At 41.1% G+C, this 18,729-nt stretch overlaps 1 protein-coding gene across 16 annotated transcripts in view; it reads left to right on the top strand.

Moving 5' to 3' along the window:
• The window catches only part of DAB2IP (DAB2 interacting protein), a 325,075-nt gene that overhangs the window by 258,386 nt on the left and 47,960 nt on the right, over window positions 1–18,729 (top strand). The window contains exon 1 of one of the 16 annotated variants that reach the window (XM_074211671.1): window positions 12,832–14,986. The exons of the other annotated variants lie outside the window; for them this stretch is intronic. The gene's annotated coding sequence lies outside the window, so the exon portion shown is untranslated. Of the gene's footprint in view, window positions 1–12,831; window positions 14,987–18,729 lie in introns of those variants that run through there. 16 annotated transcript variants of the gene reach the window in all.

The raw sequence follows: 18,729 nt of genomic DNA, 5'->3' as shown, positions 1-18,729 counted from the left end.
TATTATTTAGCTTACATTTCTATGGCATTTTCGGTTTTGGAACTTGTTTTTCTCAAATTGGTTCTTTGAGGAAGTTAATACCAGTGTTTTTATTCCCATTTTATAGATGAGGAAACTGACCCACAGAAAGGCAAAGTAATCAATTGCCCATTGTCACAGTAAATTTGGGACTTTACCCCAGGTATTTTGACTCCAAGTTTAGCCATTCTCTTCACTACACAATATTGCTTTCTTAGTAGCATTTAGAATGCTAGAACAGGGAACATTAGAGCAAGAAGGAACCTCAGAGCATAAAATATCAATGAATCATTAAAGATCAACTCCAGTACCATCTTTTTACAAATGAGGAAGCTGAGACCTAAGAGAGGTAAAGTAAATCTTCCTGAATGATAATTTCAGAGCCCACCAAGGGTTCTTGTCCTTTTAAGGAGAATATCTGCCTGAACATTCCACCCCCATTTCTTGCTTTTCCCTAGAGGGACAGGCAGCATTCCTCTGTCCCCAGTGGTTTTAGGATTGGGAAAGGAACTGACCATCATTAGAGGCTTGACTGTGCCCTCTGGCCCTTTCCCAAGCTGCTTCTCTACTACCCATTCCCTTCTCTCAGGCCAAAAGGCTGGTGGGGTTAAGTGGAGATGAGTCTGTTTGGGATTCACAAAGCATAGCTTGTAGCTATTTTTATCCATTCCCTCTGTTCCCATGGGCTGTGGTTTTGAAGGGAAGAGGACTGTTTGGGAACTCACCCTCCCTCTCTACCACCATCTGAGTTCCCTTGGTTCTTCTCTCCACCTCCTGTGTCCCTGAGCTTACATCTCAATCTACTCCTACAGAGTCCTCAGGCCATATAGAGGAACTGGACAAAAAGGAATGTCTGAGAACCCTAATAATAGGATTTAAATTTGGATTGTGCCTTAAAGATCTCATCAAGATCTTCTTTTTATAGAGAAGCAAACTATTAGAAAAGGGAAATTGTTTATATAAGTCCTAACAGCTGAGACAGAATTCAAACCCCAAATCCTTCTCCCTAAGATTTAATGCTTTCCTCCATTCCCTCTTGCTTGCTGCCCTTCCAAGAGAAAAAAAATCTAAAAGTGAGGCTTCTCCCTAAGGCAGGCAGCACAGTAGCTTGCCTCTCCTTGCATCCCTTGAGTCCCCCTCCCTATCCTATATTTTTTTCAGTTCTTTAAGTGAGCTGGGAGTGTAGGTGAGGTGGATCTCTTGTGGCTCCCCAGGCCCACTAGCCTGTTAGTAGATCTGGGCTTTGTTCTTCCTTCTCACCACTTACAGAATCTTAGATGGAAAGGTATACATGGTAACTGTTGGCTTCCTGAATGAAGGCAGCAGTCACCCTGAGGGAAGAGCCTGAAGCTTGGAGAGACTGGCCAGATGGATCAGTGTGTGTGGCAATGAAGAGGCAAGGGAAGAGAGGATACAGTGGGAATAATAATAGCTCACAATTTTAGAGCACTTTATGGTGCTCATGACAGCTCTGTGAGATAGGTCCAGGGTACTTTCTTCTCCATGCTTGGATTTGACCATATATTTAAAAAAACAAGGAGGGGGCAGCTAGATGATACAGTGGATAGAGCACTGGCTCTGAAGTCTGGAGGATCTGAGTTCAAATTTGGCCTCAGGCACTTAATACTTAGATTTGTGACCTTAGGTAAGTCACTTAATCCTTTGCCTTGCCAAAACAAAAAAAAAAACAAAAAACCACAAGATTGGGTGGGGAGAGTCCACAAGGAAGGAAAGGTCTTAAGTAGTATATGACTTCCAGACTTGTTCCCCTTTGCTCACAATCAAAGCCACTCCACAGAAGTATGAAGTAATCTGGCTTGAATTACAATTGCTGACCCTTAAGGCTAAGAATAACCTTAGAAATCCTGAAAGTCAGAGGTAAAAGAAATCTTAGAGATCATTTTGTCCACTTCCTTTATTTTACAGATGAGAAAACTAAGGTCCAGAGAAATGCTTAGCTTAAGGTCTATGAGATAGATTAACTGAAAGAAAATTTCAAAGCACAGGCTTAATCATACAATCAATTTTATTATTCCTATTTGATAGAAGAAAAAACTGAGGCTCAGTGATGGGAAGCAATCTGTACAAGGGGACACAGCTAAGAAGTAGCAGGGCTTGGACTTCAGCCAGGAATGGAGTCTATTGGGGCAGATCCAGATTCTCTCTTTGCCCATCTGGGAAGTCTTGGATTTGTTTGTGAGAGCTTGCTTGGGAAGCAGGTCTCAGGGTAGCTGAGGCAGGAGGTAATATATCATCAGGTGTTGGGGAGCATAGTTGGCATTTGACCAAACTACATATCCTTGTTCATGTACACAAACACACACCAAATAAAGCAATAGATGCCCATTATATGCCAGACATAGTGCTATCATTCTCCCCTTCCCATACTCTCCATTCCACCCAGACCAAACTACTCTCCTTTCCTTTAAGACTCCTTTAACTTTGGAGTTAAACTCCTTTCTTTGGTATAGCTTGTGATATTTTTTCAAAGAATTTTTAATCACATTTGGTTCATTTGAGTCTCATCTTACCTCTCTGAAATAAGTAGGTAAAGATGAGGAAACTGAGGCAACTGAGGCTGGGAGAAAGGAATTCACTTGCCCATAATCAAAGCAAATTAGAGGCAAACCTGAAGCTAGAACCCTCTTTTCTTGATTTCTATTCCATTCCTTTTTCTACTACACCATACCTCCCCTCATATCTCTGGCAGTGGAAGCAGGAAAAGATGAGCAGAATCTGCTCTGTTTACACAAAACAAATATAAAGTTCATAGCAGGATTATTGGTAGTAAAAGGCTGAAAACAAGGTAAATGCCCAATGATTGTGGAGACTGGTTTACCTAACCAACATAGGATCTCCTTGGAGGATCTCTTTATTTGTGAATGTATGGTGAATTTATTTATGAATGTTTTTTGAAATTCTCCCCAGTTTTGTCTTTCTTGAGTACATTCTGTTTTCAGACAATATAGATGTTTTCAGGGCATGTGATTTGGAGGTCCAGTTCTATTGGACCTGTCGATTCCCCCCATATAGAGGAAAGATTCCCCCGGTAACACTCATGAAAACTTGATTCAGATAGAATCAAAAGGTTTCAATAGTTTTGATGTGTGTCTTTAGGGGCAGTTGATGAACTTTGCTCTGATTGTCTCCTTTCTTCCCTGGTTCTTAAAATCCAGGTGTAAAACTGCTTGTACATGAAGGGACTGAAATGAATGGGTGTCTGGTTTCAGCTAGGCTAGTGCCTATAAATACTGTGTGCAAGCCTGATGAGGACCAGTTCTTTGGGTGCCCCAGAGATGCTCACAGAGAAGAATGACCATCCCCCCATAGCCTGAAAATTTTGCTGCCCAAAAATACCTTCATGGGTAGTAAATTTATTGTTGTAGCATTCTACAGCTACAGCTTGGGAAAACCAAGGTGCAGGGTTAGGTAGGATGACTTGTTAAACATCACCCAATAGATCATTGACAATGTGTACACTAGGCTTCCTAGCACTCAATCTGTATCTCTTGGTTCAGCCTTGAAGTTATTGGTGTTGGGTGGGATCTGAGAAAGGGAGTAGCTCAAAACCCTCTAAGTAATGTCACATGATTCGAGTAGACAGGTAGAACAAGGCCCTCATGTGGCATATAATAAGTGTATATGATCAACCTTGATTATTGTTCATGTTTTCTCAAGGTTATTCAGAATTCAGGCTTTAGCTGAAATATATATTTTGAATCATGTGTCAATTATTGCAGTGGGCAAGACACTAGGCATCCTCAGGCTTCAGTTTCCTCAGAGTAGTTGTTTCATAAATGTTTATTGAATTGAACTGAAAATGAGGAGATTGGATGAGATGTTCTTTAAGGTTCCTTCCAGCTCTGACATTCTGTGTTTTATGCTTGAATTGTCTGTGTTCTAAAGGCCCTTCCTGCTCTAACTTTCTATGTACTAACATTTTCTGCTTTTAGCTGTCTTTGAACATTCTGAATTTACATTCTTCCATAATATACATGACAACTAGATGACTCAGTGAATAGAGTATTTGACTGAGCTCAAATTCAGACACAGACACAGCCATGTGACTTTGGGCAAGTCACTTAGCCCTGACTGCTTTGCATCCAGGGCCATCTCCAGTCATACTGATTCATATCTAACCTCTGGTCCCAGATGACTGGAGAAGAAAGTGAGGCTGGTGTCTTAACACAGCACCCCCCCATTCAAATCCATAATCATGTCATTGCATCACCTCCTTAATGGCCTTTTATCTTTGCCAAGAATAAACCCCATGGACAATATGGCTCACAGGTTCACAGAGTCAGACACAACTTAATAAGAGCAACAATAATATGCATGTATGCATGGCAATAAAGATTCCTTTGTGGACTGAAAGTTTGATATGAGTCAACAGTGTGACATAGTTAGTATCACAGCTAATTCAGTCTCAGGCAGCAGTAATAAGAGCATATTGCCTCAGAAAAGGGAAGGTAGTCTTTCTGTCATCTGCCTTGGTCAGACCCCATCTGAAGGGCTGTGTTTAGTTTTAGGCATTGCTTTTAAGATGAATCTTGACAAACTGGATTTAATCTAGAGGAGGAAGACAAGCATGATGATTCAAAACTGTGTTATTTGTGTAGGGACTGAGGATGTTTAGTCTGGAGAAGAGAAGACTTTGGGGACATGGGGAGCCATGGTATCTATTTTCAGGGTTCTCCCAGGAAACTGGGATTATTGGACTTGGTCTTTATGAGCCTATAAAAGAACTAGAACCAAGGAGAATGGAGGTTAAAGAAAGGAAGATTTTGTTTGGCTTATTTAAAGAATGGTCCTGGTCAACAGTGGAACCAGGTTGTCTAGTAAGGTAGTGAGTTTGCTGGCCCTGGAGGGACTGAAGCAGACACTGGATGGCTTTATCTGCAACATTAACAGTTGAAGTTTCTGCCATAAGTGGGAGGTAGAAATAGAAGTCTCTTCTCAAAGAAAATAAAATTCCTGGCTGTTCTATAAGTCAATGTTAAACCCCTCTCCTTGAAGAAGACTGACCTGAGAAAAATAAAATTAATGAAAAGTCATATCTTGGATCATTTCCTATGTCACTCATTTCCTATGTCACATTCTTTCTGCACCTCAGTTTCATTTTCTATAAAACTGGAAGAGGGTGAAATAAAGCCATATTGACTGGTTTTGGGGTTCTCTTGTTTAGGATTATCTGTGCCACTGTGTGCAGATAGGTAGAAATTTCATTGTGTCATATGTGTAGCCAGGCTCTTACCTGAAAAAGAGATTGGGCTTAGAAGTTAGATGGTAGGATAGTGAGAATACTATCTATAAAGGGCCAACCCTTTCCTGGAGTCAGGAAACTAGATTACTTGTTAGAAAATTATAAAAAGGCATATAGTACATGCTTAAAACCATAGAGATCAAAACTGGTAAAAGATATGTTTCCCCAGCCAACTGTATTTCCTTGGAGGACCTAACCTTTCCCAGGTCACTTAACCCTGATGGCCTAATATCCAGGGCCATCTCTAGTTGTCCTGATTCATATCCAACCACTGGACCAGGTGACTCTAGAGGAAAAAGTGAGTCTGGTGACTTAACAGAGCACTCCCTCTCCCCACCCCCCATTCAAATATAATACATAAGTATGTCATGACCTCATCTCCCTGATGGCGTGGTTTTCTTTGAGAATGAAGGACAAACAGCAACATTAACCTTTCCCTCCCAAGTAATTCCCAAGGAATAAAAACAAGAGGGAAGTTAAAAATAGAAAAGGGATCTATCTTGTCATCAGTTGAGTCTGGGTAAACTGACCTTCCTGGAATTCAGCTATATACAAATGGATTTTAAGTACCTACTGTGTGACCAGCCCTCTGCTTAATGCTGGAGCACTCCTGAAAAAGATATAAGGAAGAAAAACAATTAAGCACCTGCCCTCAAGGAACTTACATTCTTCTTCAAGAGAGTCAAGAAGGGAAGGACAATATACATTCAAATAAGTATAGCATAAGGTAAATTGTGATAAGGCTAAGGGAAATTTTTTTTTCAGGATCAGGAATCAAGGAAAGCTTCTTGGAGGAAGTGATGCTTGAAATTAGTCTTTTTTTTTTTTTTGGCGAGGGTAATGGGGTTAAGTGACTTGCCCAAGGACAGAGCTAGGTAATAATTAAGTTTCTGAGCCTGAATTGGAACTCAGGTGCTCATGACTCCAGGGCCCATGTTCTATCCACTGTGCCACCTAGCTACTCCCATAATTTTAATGGAAAGGAAGCGAATATTTTATAGGCATGGGAAATGTCTTACAAAAAATACACAGTGGGGGTGGCTAGGTGGCACAGTGGGTAGAGCATGGGCCCTGGAGTCAGGAGTACCTGAGTTCCAATGTGGGCTCAGATACTTAATAATTACCTAGCCATGTGGCCTTGGGCAAGCCACTTAACCCATTTGCCTTGCAAAAACCTAAAAAAAAAATACACAGTGACCCAAGAGGACAGGATGTGATCAGGTTATAGGTTAATAGAACAATTTGACTGGAATATAGGTGATAGGAGTCTCTAGTCCAGAGTCCAATTGGGGCAGTATCAATAGGCCGGGTCTTCCTGAGTCTTTTACATCTGAATCCTATGCTCCTCTTTCTCTAGATTCCCAGACTATAGAACAACACTAGATTTGGAGTCAAGGGGCCAGGCACTGTTCTAAACTCTTTACAGATAATTTATCTCATTAAATTTCAGGTTTGCCACTCATTTCCTATGTCACATTCTTTCTGCACCTGAATTTCATTTTCTATAAAACTGGAAGAGGGTGAAATAAATAGTCATTACTAAGGTCCTTTCCATCTCCGGTTGCCATCCTTAGTTCCTCTGAATCATTACCTATAGTATCATTTGGAGTACTATGTTAAAGGATTGTAAATTGTAATAACATGTATAAATGTCATCAGTCTTCCTTTGGGACATAACCATTCTTCTCTTGGGTCTCAGTCTCTCATTTTCATATTTGATCCTAGACTTGACTCTGGAGGTTATATGAGGCTCAAGAATATGTTCTTATGTGTGAACTAGGACAGAGATAATTCTGGAAAATATTCTCATTGAGGATCAGATAATGATGTGATTCAGTGGGAAGAATATTGGATCTGGAATTAAAAGATCTTTTTTTTTCAAATCCCAGTTCAGTCACTTAATAGTTTCATCTTGAACAAATTATTTAAACATTTATTTCTCCTTCAATGTAGCAGGGAAAATAATAATAACATGCATTTTTATTGCACATTAAGATTTACTGAAGGCTTTGTGTACACTCTAATTTGATTCCTGCTAAGTAGATAGTTCAGATGATAAATAATGCCCATTGTATGGATGAATACATTGAAACTCAGAGAGGTATTAATGACTTGCCTTGAGGACAGTGGAGGAATATGTGTGTGATAGGAATTTAGAAGCATAAACTTAAGGGTTCACAAAAGTCATGTAACTTCCCAACTCCATCTGGGAATGGTCTAAGAACCTATGCATGAGACACAATTATCACTTTAATGAGTCCATCTGGCTTCTGGGGTTCCTCCCAGCTCTGTGGTCATAAGATCCTAGACTGCAAAGCCTCTTACTGTTGTAAAAGAACACAGAATTCAGGGAGGAATGATGGGAGGAACATTGAGTACGAAGGCCAAAGGCCTGGGTTGTAATCCTGCCTCTTTGTGATGACTTGCCCTCTCTGATCCTTACTTTTTCATGTGTAAAGTAAGGAGGGGTAGTGTCAAGGGCTTTGGGGGGGGGGGCTTGTTGCAATTTCTAGAACATTGGATAAAGAATCAGGAAGACACCAGTTTGAGCCTTGGCTGTGCTACCGACTTGGAATGTTAAAAGGTCAGAGGCTTTGGAGCAGGAAGGATTCTTAACAATAATTTAGTTCTACTTCCCCATTTTACAAATGGTTGGGGAAAACAAGTGACTTCACAATGCCACTGGCATCCACTTGTAGGAATAACTGGAGAGGACAGGGAAAAGGAAGTTAGTTACTCTTGGGTAATAGACTGATTGTCATTCCCTTCTTTGCCCAGGCTAACCAGTCTCATGCCAGAGCCTAGTTTAGTATCCAGGCTTACAAGAATATGATCTTATAAAAGATCTGAGAGAATTTCACCACCTCATTTTTACAGATGAGGAAACTGAGGTCCAGGAAGGTTAAGTGCCCCTTGCCCAAGGGCACAAAAGTAGTAGGCAGGAGAAGTGGGATTTCAGATTCTAGAGCTAGTGTTCATTCCATTGAGATGATGCCCACTGATAATCTGATTATAGTAAGGGTGACTTCAGTTCATTATCAGGAAGAATTTTGCAACAATGGCATGAACCTATCACTGGAGGCCTTCAAGTAGAAGCTGACTGACCACTTGTCAGAAGTACTATGGACTAGATGACCTCTGTAGTTCCATTTAGCTTTAGAATTTTATGATTAATGTGATGCAGAGCCCCCTGCTCTGTTTGTCTCCTCATTAGTGGGCCAAGGGCAGCTTGGTAGCTGGGCATGCGTCACTGCAGGCCTCAGAGACAAGGACAGCCCATCCAGCTTTTCTCTGGCCTTGACAGGTTGTGCTAATAAGTCCAGATTAATTAGAGGAGCCAAGCATATGATGGCTAACTCTGCCTGCCAGCCAGGTCCCTGCCTGTGGCTATCTAAGCCAAAACGACTGTTTGCCCCCTTCGACATGGGATCCAGAGTTTCTAACCTTCCCTAGTATGCACCCCATTTTCTTTTCTTTCCTGTAGAGAATAGAAATAGAAAGCAGAAATTTCAAGGTCAGTAGAAAAGACTTTGAACTCAGGGGATTTGGGTTTTAGTCCTAGATTTTTCTATTAACTATTAGCTTTAGCTATGTGAGGGCAGTTAGGTGGTACCATGAATAGAGAACCTAGATCTGGAGTCAGGATGACCTGAGTTCAAGTCCAGCCTTAGATGATTAATACAAGGCAAGTCACTTAAACTCTGTTTGCTTCAGTTTCTTCAACTGTAAAATTATCCAAAGAAGAAATCTCAAACCACTCCAGTGTCTTTGCTAAGAAAATTTCAAATGAGATCACTAAGAGTTTGGCAAGACTGAAACAATTCAACAACAACATGACACTGAGCAAGTCGGTTCTATAATAAAAATAGTGAAATAATTTTTTATAGCATTTATGTGCCAGGCACTGTTCTAAACTCTTTACAGATAATTTATCTCATTAAATCATCCCAATAACCCTGGCACGTACATAGGTGTTATCATCTCCATTTCACAGATGATAAAAATGAGGCAAACATCTTAAGTGACTTGTTCACGACTACAGTCAGTATCTGAGCCTGGATTTGACCTCAGGTCTTCCTGAGTTCTCTGGACCTATTTCTCTTCACTGAGATCTCAGGTCAGCACTATCAATTGTGCTACCTAGCTGCCATTATTCAGTCTTTGATCTCTGTTTCCTTCTTTGCAAAATGAAGGCATGGGGAAAAAAATGTTAGTGCCACTATGGAAAGAGTTGTGACTTTGCAATCAGATGTCCTGGATTCAGATGCCACCTCTGATGTTTTCTATCTTGGTAACTTTGGGCAAATCATTTAAACTTCTGAGACCTCAGTTTACCCATCTATTAGTTAAGTTGGACTCAATGGCCTCTGACCCTCTAGCTTTGATCTTATGTTGTTTGATCTTAGTCTCTTTCATCTCTACCATTCTATAGTCCAAGTTCTCTTTCAGTTCTGACATTCTTTATTCCATGAGCCCAGTGTTAATATGTTCATGGAACTATAAGCAGAATTGGCTACCTAGAACAGTGTGCATGCTAGAAAGTAGACATAATTTGCCATAGATAAAGTGAGTTAAGTATGTGGAGGGGGACCTAAATCTAATCAAAGGAATTTTAATTAAAAAGCTTTTGACAGTAAATAACTATGGAGAGTGTTTGAGCAAGAGAGTGACCCTGATCAGAGCAATTCTTCTTCAAGGTTAGTCTGTTGACCCTTTGTAAGCATTACTACAGGGATGGAGACTAGAGATGAGGGATCATTTAGGTGATGAGGATCTGGTGGTGGGAATTTATTAAAGCCTAACAGGTATTTGTGAGCTATTTAAAAAGAAGCAGTATTAGCAGACTGATTGGTAAGAACTTATTTATGGGTATCATAGTACTAAAACAATTTTTCAGATTATGTTCCTGCCTGGTTCTTAGAATTTTTGACAAACTGACATGTATGAATGATGTACAGAGAACAGGCTAAAAACAGTGAGCTTACACTTGCATACAAAGGGATGTACAAGTCCAAACCTGAACAGTGTGAAGAATGATGATGGATTTTCTGATAGGACCTACAAAACTCCTTTAGAAGATGGAAGTGGGCTTTGTGGCAAAAATAGCTTCTTTTTTTTCTTATGGAAGATTTACCCCTTCCAGAGTTACCTTGTATCTTTCTCATGTTTCTTGATTTTATCTAATATACACATTATCTCTCATTAGAATGTAAGTTTCTTATTTTTTATTATTATGTATCATGTAATAATGGAGAAGGAGGTGAAAACACAAATTGGAAAAGTTATAGATACAGAATGAGTAAGACAAAATGCCTGCCCTCTAGCCTCTCTGGAGGACTTTAAGAAGGAGTTGGGGTTTTAAAAGCCACTTTTGTGGGTGTGATTGAATGTGTGAAGTACTTAGGTAGGCAGGATGGTGGGAAAGGGAGCAAAGGGGAACTGACCAGCACCTGGGGGTGGGGGGGAGTGGAGGGGAATCTGCTGTGTTCAGACTTAGGGTGTTGAATTTGTTAGGCTGGAGAGGCTGGGGGCAGTGATGGATCTTCGACATTTTATGTTAAAGAAGATCCCTTCCAATTTTTTTGTCTGTGTTTGATGATTATATAAGCTAAATCTGCAATGTTATAAAAGGATGGAGGAGAACCTAGACTTGCTCATTAAAACCCTATACTCAGCTCTGAGAGGATCAGACATCATAGATAAGGGAGTTGGGGGAGGAGGGAAAGAAATAACTGGGTCTAATACTGACGGTTGGAATCCCCCTTCTTAGTGCCCCCCCCCCCAGTTCAGGAACAATAAGCTCCAGGCTGAGCTGTATGAACCAGATCCCGAGCCCGCTAGCTGACCTCCACTGGGCTGCATGCCTAGCCCAGAGGTGGCAGCCAGGCTGGAGAAAGTGGGAAAGGAAATAGCTGGATACAATGGGGTGACGCCAGGCAGTACAGGCAGCCCCTGGAGGAAGGCCAATTCTAGGTCAGGTGGAGATGAGTGACAGCTGAGCATTGTAGAACAATCTGTTGTTTGTAGTGGAGAGAATACTGAGCTAGGAGCCGGAAGACTAAGTTTTTAATCCTAATTTTATAATTAATTTGAAGTATGACCTTGGATAGATCATATCCAGTTTCTGACCTCAGTTTCTCCATCATTAAGTAAATGGACTGAATAAAAAGGTCTTGATGTTTCCTTTTCCCTCTAACACTGTGTATTCTAAGGTCTAACTTCTTTCCATTATTCAACAAAGAGATGCAGGAAAGGGTATTTTGGGCATAGTGAATATTGCATGAGCAAAGGTGTAGAGGTGTTCCCAGTAGGGGGAATCCAGTCTGCAAGGAATCTAAAGCAAGGAACAGTAGTGGCAGATTTTAGAGAGCTTTGAATGCCAAGCAGAAGAGTTTGAACTTGTCTCAGCAGGCAGTCTCAGAATCACAGAAATTCTTGAGCAGTAGAGTACCAGAATCAGACCTCTGTCTTTGTTCGGAAAATTAATCTGGCATCAGGGAAAGGATGGATTGGAGTGGGGATGGGAAGATCCTGGAATTGTATCAGGGTGACGGGAGTGAGAACCAAGAGATGTTTTCTGGGGAAAACCTGGATGGGAACACTATGAGGTAAGCACTTGCAAAGACTTGACCAGCTTATTCTAGGTGTTGAATTCCAACCCCTTCCCCTGGTCAACCCCCAGAGCAGCAAGATGGGCTATTTTGGGTAGCTCTTGTCCCTCTCCCTCAGGCTTTCCAAAGTGAAGGCTGGTTGAGGTCTGTCTGTCAGGGATTGCAAAAGTAAGACCCTGTCCCTTGGTTTCTAAGCATGATTTTTGGGGGGGGAGCTTTCTTTCCCCAGAGAAATGGACTAGGACAGTTTGAGAGATTATCCTGGAACAATCAGGAAGCCTGGGAGGTTTTGTTAATTGTTGTTTTTTTGAAAATGATAGTGGAAAGGATGCCTGCACTGTATGTTTTGTAGGTTGGTAGTGGTGGTGATGTTTTTATTGAGGGGAGGGATAGCTGGATAGTTACATATATGTATCTCTGTGTATGCATAGGCATGTAACTTTTTCTTTTTGGGTCTTTTTGTGGCTCTGTGGTGGTGGTGAAATAGTTTATGGGGTTTGTATGTGTGTAGTATATCTTTGTGTGTCTGCTGGTATAGCTGTGTATCCAGAAAGGGGGAGTGGGATGTGTTTTCCTATGTAACTGTATGTTTGGGGTGATGGGCAGGTGGCAGTGTTTTTGAGTCTGTGTGTATTTGTGTTATGTATTTGTGAGTCTAGAAGGCATCATCCTGTGCATGTGTATCTGTGTATGTGTGTGTCCTGCATAGTGGTTATAAGCAGCAGCTGTCAGAGCCCCTTGCCTGGGAATTGCTGCCTCTCCTACCCAGCTACAGGAACAGCCAATAGAGGGGCCGGAGCTAAGCTAAGCTAAGCTGTGAGTGTGTTGTATGTGTTGTAGGCTCTGTCTGCCAGCCAGGAGCTGCTGAAGAGAGAGAGAGAGAGAGAGAGAGAGAGAGAGAGAGAGAGAGAGAGAGAGAGAGAGAGAGAGAGAGAGAGAGAGAGAGAGAAGGAGGAAAGGAGGAAAGGAGGAGGGAGGGGAAGAAGTCTGAAAACCATGTGAGCTTGAGCCTGGTTCAGCCCAAAGGAGTGAAATTGGCCAGCAGGACAGAGACTAGATGTTGAGGCTAGGGAAGATGAGAATGAAGAAGGTGAATCTGAGTTGGATAATATAATTTGGATGTGTTGGGGAAGCAGGAGTTGGTTTTGTTTTGCTTTATAGCTTTTTTTCTGGAGAAACAGGAATGGGGGGGAAGAAATAGGATCTGAGGACTTGTGTGAGTGTTTTTCTAGGAAAGGAAGAGTCACACCCCAAGCAACTCAGAGATGACCTCCCATCTGTTTGATGGCATGGTGAGAGGGAAAGATCAGATTTAGGGAAAAGGTTTGGTTCCTCCATTTCCTACTTAATATTACTGGTTTGTATTAGAGAATTACAGGATGCTAGAGCTTTAGGGGCCAGTATAACAAAGACTTTTAGGACTGGAAAAGGATCTTAGAACATAGGGTAAATCAAGGACTGTTAGATGCAAAAGGAAATAGGATCTTGGAAAACAACTGGGAGGAACCCCAGGACATAAAATGTTTGAACCTAACTACAGTGTTAAAACCATGTGAAACTGGAAGGGATGAAGCATCAAATATTAAAAAAATAAAATGCAGGATCACAAAACCTGAGAGGGAACAGTGGGTGACAAGGATCTCTGAACAATTAGGTACCCCCACTTCTCGGATTACTTAGAATACTGATTCTAGGTGTGGGAGAGGTGAGAGGGGGACCCTGGCCTGTTGGTTGGAGTTGTCATGGCAGAGCAGAGGTCTAGAATGGACCTTCAGGCTCGAGATCCACCTTTGGCAGTGCTCAGAGGAGCAACTCTGTTAGTAAAAGATTCTGGGACACTTACCTGCACATAGGTCGGAGTTTGCCAGCTCTTCTGCGACCCAATTAGGCCTCCTCAATCTGGTGGCCCATTGTATTCTCTTTGGTGGGCAGGGATAACTAGTAGTGGTCGGGATATCTCCAAATTTCCTTGGAGGGATGCTTACTTGGAGCTCTTAGTCTACTGACCAGGGGATTAGGGACTGAGTAGGGAAGTAGTTATATGCAAATGTTTCACAACTTGAATTTAGGGAGATATTTGACATGAGAAGTAGTATATTGTGGCAGAAAAAAGTATTAGACTGGAATTTTGGAGAAGAGGGTTCTTTATTGACACTCCTTGGGTGGTTCCTCCTTTTTTAGATGGGGGTAATGGTACTGCCCTTTCTCTTTACCACACAATGGAAGTCCTAGGATTAAAGATTTAGAGTTGGATGGGGCAATAGGGATCATCTAGTCTTAACTAGGGAAGAAATGTAGAGAGATTAAATGACTTCCTCAGCAATAGAAAGCAAGGATTTGAACACAGGCCCTCTGACCTCATACCCAGTGCTCTCTCTATGACTTCATCCTCTTCTCTCTTATGTGAGATTCAGACTTAAAGTAGTCCTAAGTAAAGAAATTATTAACAACTTGTTAGTTTCATTTTTTTTTCTGGCTGCTTGTCTCCAATAGAGATAAGGGCAGTGCTGAAGGCACAGGCTTAGACACAGCAGCTTTCATCCCAGGAGTAGCCTGTTATTCCCCTTAGTAGAAAGTCTGTCTACCCTGGAAGATTCCTTTTCTCTCTGGTAAGTGTGTGAGGGCAGATTTGAACTCAAGTCCTTCTGACTACAGGACTGGTCTCTATCCATTGTGTCACCTATCCACCCCATGCCTAAGTAATTTAAGTAATGATGTCATAAAGGTCTTGGAATTGGGACATAAGACCTTCTGATCCAGCTCTGCTACTTAACCAGATAAAACACCTGGGTTGAGTCTGAGGCCCAGTTCCTCTAATTCAATTTAATTCTACTTTATTAGGCACCTGCTATTGGTGAGGCATTTTGTTCATCTGTAAAATGGGAATAATACTTGGGAAATGATGGAAATAATACCTATTTCTCAAAGTGGTTGTGAGAATCAGATGAGATAGCATAAATAAAGATACTGATGATTCAGTAGAGAGAGCAAGTGGTCTGGAGTTAGGAAGACCTGAGTTCAAATGGAGTCTTCACTAACTGCTCTTGACAAGTCATTTAACCTCTGCTTCAGTTTCCTCATCTGTAAAATGGAGGTAAGAATTGCATCTACCTTCCAAGGTCAGTGTGAGAATTAAGTGAAGTACTTGTAAAAATAATTAGTACTGTATCTGTTACATTTAAATGCTTATTTTGCACCCTTTACTCTCCCTCCCTCATGATGCACTTTGCTTAAACTTAAAGCATTATAAAGGTAAATTACTAGAGTTATCCTCATCCCGAAATTGTTCCCTGTTATGAATATAGTAGGGTGCAATGAGTGAAATAAGGAAGCATAGACTCTTGGAAAGAGTTTCTGGACCCAGAAGTGGTAACGAACCTTAAAATATAAAATATTAAAAACATTCAAATGTAGAGTTAAAAAAGTGTTTGATAGAGTTTAAGCAGACTAGTAGAGTGACTTCCTCCAAGTCATAAGCAAGTGTCAGGAGGGGCCAGAACTGGAACCCTAGTGTCCTTCCTCTGGGCTCAATGTCCTCTGCACCCCACCCCCACCCCCACTTCCTAAGCTCTCTCTCTCAGAAAGCTTCTGGCTTCTGTTGTTCTGTAGTCCCACACCTTGTCTCCTGTATGATCTGGCAAAGAAGGTTTGGGTATTTCCCTGGGCTCTGCACTTTGGAGATTCAGAAACTTCCCAATCTATGAATTCAAATGGTGTTTTTAATCTCATTACCTTATCCTGTATATGGGTACATTGGCATTGTGATTCTGTAGCCTCATTTTTGCCAAATGGAATGATTCATTTTTAAAATTTATGGAGAAAGGCAACTTCTGTTAAATGCAATTAATGTTGCCTTCTCCCTCAGCCTGAGACTTCATCTAAGCAAAGCTAAATGGTCCCCAGAGGACATATTTTCATGTTTCTATCCATAATCTACATGTTCAGATGTGGGGAGAGAGAAAAAAATCAGACACTTTTAATAGCATAGTTTGCTATGTGGAGAGGGAAGATCTGGATTCTAGATTATTCCTTAAACTTGCCCTTGGTCAAGACTATTAGGATGTCTTTGGCACTCTCCAGACCTCAAGTTCCTTGTCTAAAATAAGGGGTTTGGGAAAGATAATCTCATTAGTCTCTTTTAATTCTGATATTCTGTACTCCTAAGGATCCTTTAATTGATATTTAATTGATATTCTGTGTCCTAAGGTCTCTTCCATTTCTAATATTCCCTTTTCTCCATTTTACTGTCATATGATCTAAGGTCCCTTTCAGCTGTGACATTCTATGTTTCAGGATCTCTTGTTCCAAGCTCCAATAGTCTGCAAATTAAAAAAAAATCTTCAAAGGGTCCTTCCGGCTCTAAATTCTTTGACTAAATTTGGCATGAAGCTTAGGAGCCTATCCTTCTATCCCTGAAAAATCCAGTCGACTTTGGGCTAGGGTCTTTGCCACCCACTCAATCTGAACAACCCTGTTTATGTCTGTTACTGTTTGACTACTGCTGTTCCCTCAGCTTGTCCCCTGTTTGGAGGGAGGGGAGAGGAAAGACTGCCAGAAAGATGCTTTGGAATGTCGGGTGGAAATGTGTCCAATCAGTGCCAGAAATGGGATCTTTCCTCTGTGCTTTCAAGTGGCAAACATCTTGCTTTAATAACTGGCTGCAGCGGCCTCTCCACTGGAGTCCCCAGAACAGAACCCACATGGATAACAAGGTTATTTCCCCTCAGGATCGATGGGCTGTCTTCTGAGAGAGGGGACCATTTGCCATGTTTGTTAAAATGATCACAACAGTCCTTGAAACTGAGCTGCAGAGACAGAACAGGGAGTCTTTGGAGATGACTGGCAGGTCCAGAGCAGGGAACCATATGTTTACATTGAGGCCCATGCACCTGGGGTGGGTATCATGAGACCAGGGGACAGTTCACTGTTCTTCATCTTCAAGAGCCAGATGGTATTGATCATTTAGCATCTAGAGAAGAGTGATTGGGATGATGAAGGGACTGAAAGCCTTAGGACAGAGAGAGATGCATACTTTGATACCTGTCTTAAGTATTTGGAATGGCAGTCAAAGGGAAGCTGAAGATTAGATTTTATGTCCTAGAATAATAGGTTTCTATCTAGATGGGAACTTAGAAACCATCTAGTTCAACTCCCTCATTTTACAGATGAGAGACCTGAGGCCCAGAGAAGTTAAATGAAGTTAAAAGAAGTTAAAGGTCATTAACAACTAGCAAGTAGAAGAGCTAGGATTTGAACCAGAGGTCTTACTCAACTTCTAGCACTCATTTATTCTCCTTGACCTGAGGAGCAGAACTAGGAGTATTAGGGGGAAGGGAATTTCAGAGAAGCAAATTTTGTCTCAATGCTAAGAAAAACTTCTTAACAATTATAACTGTTCTGAAGTAGAACAAATTGATTTAACTATCAGTGGCCTCCACCATGAGGTTTTCAAGTAGAAATTTCCATGACCACTTCTCAGGGAAGATGTAGATGGTATTCTTGTTCAGATGCAGATTCTTAGAGCTGAAAGGAAGTTAAGAAATTATCCAGTTTAATCACCACTAAAATCATTTTATAAGTAGCTTACCTAAGCATGCACTAGATGACATCAGGTAAACTTTTAGTTTTGAGGTTCTGTGAAATGGCTAACTATGTTTGGATAGACAATAAAGGCATTTTCCATCCTAAATCAAAGAGTTAGTTCTAATCCTTTACTACCATCTCAATGTGGGAAAACAATGGTTATTTTGGGTGAAAGTCTTTTTGGAAAAACAGCTGGCTGAATGGAAAGGAGCTTATGCCAGGAGAAATGAAAAGATTTGTCTTAGGCTTCCTAAAAATTTTTAAATACTACAGGAATGGCTTTTTGGTTGGCAGTACTGGGTAATTTGTCAGGAATCCAGGTTCTAATCCCACCCTGTCAATTGCTCTGTCATACAAAGAACATTGAATCTGAAATCAAAAGACTTGGGTTTAATCCCAACACTTCTATTTACTAGCTATGTAACCTTTTCTAGGCTTCCATTTCCTAATGAGGAAAATTAGATTACCTTCCAGCTCTTCACCCTATGAATTTTCTAGGTAGGTCCTCAATTTTTGTTTTGTTTTTTAATGGGTACCACTTCTCTGCCAATGGTCTGAGGGTCAGATGAGAGCATGAGCAGGGAATCTGCCTTTAGAGGTCATCTGCTCTATCACTCTTGTTCCTGGAATTGATTGGAAGTAATTGCCTTGAGCCAACTACAGCATCTCCATATCAATCAATCAACAAGTCAATAAATGCTCACTAATCATGTGTCTAGCCCTGGACTGGACTGTGCTATGGACTAAATACTGGAAGAAGGGGAGACCAGGAGTCTCTACATCTTGTAGGAATTAAATTTCTAGTTGGGAAAATCTGACAAGCACTTGAAATTGGGCCTATTTGCATTTTGTTTTGATGGTGACTATTTCTTCTCCTTTTCTGTACATCTTGTAAAGTATGTTTTGCAGTTAACCAACAATGGCCATTTCAGTCTCATAGAGTAAAACCCAAAGGTCCCTAATATCAGAACATTTAAAGCTGGAAATCAAGTCCTACTCCTCTCATTCTACAGATTAGGAAAACAGTCAGGATTCACATATGAGTTCTATGATTCCAAAACCAGTGCTTGTCTATCAATTTATTTTTAACTTGGTTATTGATGTTGAAGTACTTCCTTGGGGCAGCTAGGTGGCGCAGTGGATAGAGCACTGGCCCTGGAGTCTGGAGTCCCTCAGTTCAAATCTGGTCTCAGACACTTAATAATTAACTAGTTGTGTGGCCTTGGGCAAACCACTTAACCCCATTTGCCTTTC

Source organism: Macrotis lagotis, chromosome 1 (genome assembly GCF_037893015.1).
Source record: "Macrotis lagotis isolate mMagLag1 chromosome 1, bilby.v1.9.chrom.fasta, whole genome shotgun sequence".
NCBI lineage: Eukaryota > Metazoa > Chordata > Mammalia > Peramelemorphia > Peramelidae > Macrotis > Macrotis lagotis.
Note: the sequence above shows the minus strand (reverse complement) of the source record. Positions and strands in the feature narration are given on the sequence as shown.